Here is a 6,510-nt window from a genome sequence, read left to right on the forward strand (position 1 = left end):
ACTGGGCAGACTGTCTTCCAGAGTTCACTAAGGTGCTTAGCCTTTCCAAACCCCGCATGTCTTTTCTGTAAAACTGGGGGAATGATAAATTTACTGATCATATTCTTAAGAGGGTCTAGTGATGCAATGTGGGTTCCTGGCACATTGTAAGTGCTCAATGCATAGTCATTATTCTGCTGTGACACCCCCAGCCCCACCTCATCATTGCTAATGGGCTACTATTTTCCACAGTTGGCTTACCAAGTATTTTCTTTAAAAATTACACCCTTGGGGTGCCTGGTTGGCTCAGTCAGTTAAGCATCTGACTCTTGGTTTCAGCTCAGGTGACGAGGTCATGGTTTGTGAGTTCGAGCCCCACATTGGGCTGCGTGCTGACAGTGTGCAGTCTGCTTGAGATTCTCTCTCCCTCTCTCTGCTCCTCTCCCACTCACTGTCTCTGCCCCTCTTTCAAAAATAAATAAATAAACTTTTAAAAAAGTTACACCCTTGTCTTTTTGTACCTTCAGGAATGATCATACTTCAGCATGAATTAGTTCATGTAGATTTTTCCCCTCCTAATTTATGGATAGATAACTTTAAATTTTTATGGGGGTGGGTGGAGTTGGTGGGATAGAAATGAACTTGGGCCTGAGTGGGTGCTACAGGACTTAGTAGTTGGCAGGCATGTTAAGAAGCTGGAAGCTAGTAGAGCTTTGAGTGGAGGTGTGCAGGAAAGGAGAAGGCTACCTGAAGACTCTCTTTGATCCAGAACTTTGCTACAACATGACTCTGGATCTGCCAAAGGAATTGAGAAACTACCATGTTCTCTTCTTGTTCTTCATAACTTATTTTAAAACATTTTTTTAAATGTTTATTTTTGAGAAAGAGATAGAGCATGAGCAGGGGAGGGGCAGAGAGAGAGAGAGAGAGAGAGGGAGGCACAGAATCCAAAGCAAGCTCCTGGCTCTGAGCTGTCAGTACAGAGCCTGATGTGAGTCTTGAACTTGGGAACCATGAGATCATGACCTGAGCCAAAGTCAGATGCTTAACCGATGAAGCCACCCAGGTGCCCCATGTTCTGCATAACTTCTTGCCCCCAGAACTTGGGCTGGAGCTGCTAGTACCATATTAGGAGGTCTCATCTGGAAAGCAGCCGCATTTGTGATATTGCTTCCCTGGGCAAATGAAGTCAGTAAACAGCTTTCTGGAACCTCACCAGCTCAGGAAGCCAGGGTCTGTCTGCACTTTATAGATAATCTTTTCATAATGATTAGCCTTCCTACACTTGAGAGTTTTTCTTCACCACAGTGTAAGTGCAGTGTCTCCGAAGGGGGGGTCACTTTAAGTTACTTCCTTTGCTTAATATATGCCTTGCACACAGTGGATACTACACAAGTGTGAGATCAAATTGAATAATTGGTATATAATTTTTCTATTACTGGAGAAAAACTTTTAATTTTTAAAGTGCTAGGAGAGTAATCAAATTCATTTATGTCCTTTATCTTTTAGTTCACTTATGTCCTTTATCATTTAGTTTTCTGATATTTATTGAATAGCTTTGGTGATTTATTAAAGAAATATCTCAAGGAGACATTTAGCTGTAAGATTTTTTTTTTAGTTTATTTATTTTGAGAGAGAAAGAAAGCACAAATGGAAAAGGGGCAGAGAGAGGGAGAGAGACAGAATCCCAAACAGGCTCCCCATGGTCAGCACAGAGACAGATGTGAGGCTTGAACTCCTAAACTGTGAGATCATGGCCTGAGCCAAGTTGAAAGCTTAACTGACTGAGCCATCCAGGTGCCCTGTAGCTGTAAGTTTTTAAAAAATACTCAACATATCTTTATCAATGTCTTAATATTTGTGCACTGGTGAACTTTTTCAAATAAAACATTTTGTAAGTCCAAAATTCTGTGTTTAAAGAAAGGATTTAGAGGAGAGGGGAAAGGGGGTGATGGGCATGGATGAGGGCACTTGTTTGGATGAGCACTGGGTGTTATATGGAAACTAATTTGACAATAAAAAAAGAAACTGTGCTAACAGAAAATCATCAGATTAGGAGAAAAGTGACATGATGATAATGGCAGTTACATGGTCTAAACTTTTATTTGTGTTAAAAAAAAAAAAGTGAAGCTTTCCATCTTAAAGTCATAGCCTCTTGGTGAATTGTATTGTTTTCTGGAAGGATTAACTCTGAAAATAAACAAGTTTATTCACTGTCAAAAAAATATAAAGAATTTAGTTAGCTGTTATAAATTTTGAGACTCAGAACAATTGCATAAAGTCTGAAAAAAACAAACTGAGGAATCCAACATAAGAAAATTAAATGCAAGCTTTTGTTCACAAAATTTTTTTGTTTTGAATACTGTTTATTTTTGAGAGAGAGAGAGAGAGAAAAGAGAGGCAGAGAGAGAAAAGAGAGAGAGAGAGAGTGAGCTAATAGAGGAGGGGCAGAGAGAGAGAGAGAGGGAGACAGAATCTGAAACAGGCTCCGGGCTCTGAACTGTCAGCACAGAGCCTGATGTGAGGCTTGAACTCCCAAACCTTGAGTACATGACCTGAGCTGAAGTTGGACACTTAACCAACTGAGCCACCCAGGCACCCCTGCTCACAAAATCTTAAGTTTTTGAGTTAGGCTACCTCTTGTTCTTCTGAGAATATTCCACATTACTACAACTACTACAGGGATTTTATTTTTCAAGGTTAAATAGAAATAATCAATTTCCCAAATTTAGATTTTAGAATGTGATTCCTAATCTCTCAGCTCACAGCTATCTACATGGTCCTCCTTCAGGTTTTTTGCTAAGACCTGATTTAGGCATCTTCATCTCCTCGTTGGCCTTTTTATATTGTTTGCATTTTTATTTTCGGGTGTCATTTCCTCTCATTTCCTAAAATTGAGTGTAATGCTTAAGAATAATGATGTTTTTAGTACCCCTGGAAGGTATTTACAGAGTGCCTACTAGGGCGCCATGCTAGATGTAGCACGTAGATGTACCTGCTCTCCTTCACCATTTTACAACTGAAATGAACTACAAGCTCTCAGAAGTCTACTTGATTAAAAACAGTATCTTTGGACTGTAGACTTTATTTTCAAGAGCATACCTAAGAGTAAAGGAACAGGCAAAGGCCTAGTGAGAACAGAGTCATGGTGGAAACTTTGGAGCTCCCGTCAGATGCCCTCCTCTGGTGATGTGCCCCTCCCCCTGCATCTGGGCTGTGGACTGTGACAGCCTTCCCAGCTGTGCCCTGTCTGGGCATTGCCCTCGGCCACAGGCAACTACCTCCCCTAAGACTGGACCCCTCCAAGGGGCTGCTCGGAGCTAGTGGCCACTCAATGAGAGGCTTTAAAGGCCCAGCCCTCTTCCCTCCATTTAGGGTACCTCTGCAGTCTCGGCTCCATTGCTCCCCATAGCATCTATTTTGGCTCCTTTGAAACCACATTGTGGGTTACCTTCTCCATCCCAAGCCTGTCCCCCTCACATCTTTACAGGTGCATCTGGCAGGCCACCTCCTTGCCCCCAAAACCACCTGCATGCAGTTCTTCATCACAGAGAACATTTCCAAGAAACTCATTCTGACAGACACCATTGTTGAATTTCTTGAAGTGATCTCTAAGTTTTAGGAAGAAACACTTGGACGTCATGGAAACAATGGCAATGGTTTTGAAGAGCTTGGTGATCCATGGACATTTTGGAGACAATCAAGGGAAGTTTTGCTGGTGTGGTTACACCCAGGCTTAAAATAACATTTACAGGAGATGAAGAAATACAGAAGTGCCAGAGATATGGGCGTTAGGTGACACCAGAGAGCAGTGAAATTAAGAAGAGATAGAAGAATACTACAAGAAATCATTATTATAGAGTAAAAATTTTAAGTTTTCAAATAAGTAATTTTTAAAATAATACCAAATGCTAATGTGGAAGGGATCTTTTAGCTACAGAATCACACTGTGGCCTGGAGATTCACATGTGGCAAAAAATTAGTATAAAAGCACCTACCACATGTACTATCTCATTGCAAAATCAGGAAATGATCTTAAGCTGTCAGATTAAGAATTCTGTATATTAGGTGTTCTCTTATTCTCTATTATGGCATAAGGCCTTATGGTGGTTAAATGTCTTTCCTAATAGTATATTTACCTGGTGTATAGCAGCTACTCAGGTGTTTATTGAATGAATGCAAGAATCAATGGATAATGCTATGGGTTGAATACAGATTCTGAATTTTTTTACTGTTGAGAGAAATGGTACTTGCTTCAGAAAAGTTGCACAGTCTAATGGGACTTCTGATACTTTTTGATTATTGTACGAAGGTAAATATGTTATTTTGACTTTAAAAACATAAGAATGAACTCTTAGGAATCTACTGCTAGGACGTAATCAAAGGTATGAACCAAATGTCTACGTAGATATCTGTTCATCACTCTGCTGTGTTTAACAGGGAAAAATTGGAAATGGCTCAAATATTCAACAATAGGGAAATGCTTCAATAAGTCAATAAATACACTCTCTAGGTTATTATGTGATAATTTAAAATATCTTCAAAAATATTTCTTGGTATACATTTTAAATGATCTTTATTTTTGAAATCATTTTATAATTACAGAAAGATTGCACAGAATACAGCAAATTCCCATGTATTCAGCACTCAGTTTCCCCTATTATTAACATTTAACATTGCTGTGGTGCATTTGTTGCAATTAAGGAACTGACATTATTATTAACTTAATGTGCATATTTTATTCAGATCTTCCTAGATTTTACCTAAGGTCATTTGTTTGTTCTGGGACCCCGTCCGGATACCAGTTGTATTTTGTCATGTTTCCTTAACTCCTCCTATTGGCTGTGACAGTTTTTTAGACATTCCTTATTTTTGATGACCCTGATGGGCTTGAGGAGTATGGTCAGCTATTTTGTAGAGTATTTCTCAATTGGGATGTGTCTGATGTTTTTCTCATTATTAGACTGGGGTTATGGGTTTTGAGGAGAAACACCACAGAGGTAGAGTGCTATTTTCATCGGATGTTATCAGGCATGCATACTATCAGCCCGACTTATTATGGTCCATGTGAACCTTGATCACTTGCCTGAGGTAGCGTTTGGCAGGCTTCTGTAAAGTTATTCTTCCCCAACCCTCTCCCATACTGTACTCCTTGGAAGGAAGTCACTGTGCACAGCCTATACTTAGGGAGTGGGAAGTTATGTTCCACTTCTGTGAGGGTGGAGTATTGACATATAAAGTATTGGAAATTAAGCAGAGGAGATTTATCCAGTCTCTCCATTATTTATTCAGTCATTGATTTATAGCAGTATGGACTCATGAGTATTCATTTTGTACTTTGTGTTATAACCCAACACTAATTTATTTACTTTTTTTGTCAGATTGTTTCAGCTTTGGCAATCGAGAGCTCTTTCAGTTAGCCCCTGTGTCCCTTTGGCATTTTCCCATCATTGTATGTGTATTTATTCCCATCAGTACTTCTTTACTTCCTTTCTTTTTAAAAAATTTTAATGTTTATTTTTGAGAGAGAGACACACACAGAGTACAAACAGGGAAAGGGCAGAAAGAGAGGGAGACATAGACTATGAAGCAGGCTCCAGGCTCTGAGACGTCAGCACAGAGCCCAGTGTGGGGCTCGAACCCATGAACCATGAGATAATGACCTGAGCTGAAGTCTGGCACTAAACTGACTGAGCTACCCAGGCACCCCCTTACTTTCTACTATAAGATGCTCCAGGTTCATCTTTTATGTTTCCTGCCCTAGTCCTAGAAATAACCATTTCCCAAAGAACCCCTAATTCCTTTTATTGGAGAATGGTATTAGAAACCAAGATCCGGATCCCAGGTGTGCTCATCGCAATTGGGAAGCATTTTTAATGGCATAGAACAATATTTATTATAATCCAAAAATTTAAAAACACATAAAATTGGATAAGCAGTGATATCAATTGTGTATATGTATAAGCTATAAATGTAAGTTCATAGAAAAGTAATGAAAAAATGCCAATATAGCAACACTTCATTTATCAAAGGATTGTAAGGAAGACTTTTATATTTTTATATTTTTCTTCCCCACTCCCCATCCCATTTCTGGATCATGAATCATATGTCTTGCAGTACCAAAAAAAATTACCACTAGACAGGGGCGCCTAGGTGCCTTAATTGGGTAAGTGTCTGACTCTTGATTTCAGCTCAGGTCAGGATCTCATGGTTTATGGGATTGAGCCCTGCAACAGGGTCTGGGCTGACAACACAGAGCCTGCTTGGGATTCTCTCTCCCTCTCTCTGCCCCTTCCCCACTGATGCCCTCTCTCTCAAAAATAAATAAGTAAACATTAAAAAACAAACAAAAAGAAACAGAAGCTAGTGGGTTTATTTATTTTTTAACATTTAAATTGTCTTTAAAAAGGAAAATGAGGCAGATCTTGTTAATGTTACCCACCTCCTCAGACTGTATATTACTAACCATTAGCTCCCATCTCATACATTCTCAAAGTGTACACCATGAAATGAACCAGACGCAGTTATCAC

The sequence above is a fragment of the Crocuta crocuta genome, unplaced genomic scaffold (assembly GCF_008692635.1).
Source record: "Crocuta crocuta isolate KB4526 unplaced genomic scaffold, BGI_CrCroc_1.0 scaffold645, whole genome shotgun sequence".
Lineage (NCBI taxonomy): Eukaryota > Metazoa > Chordata > Mammalia > Carnivora > Hyaenidae > Crocuta > Crocuta crocuta.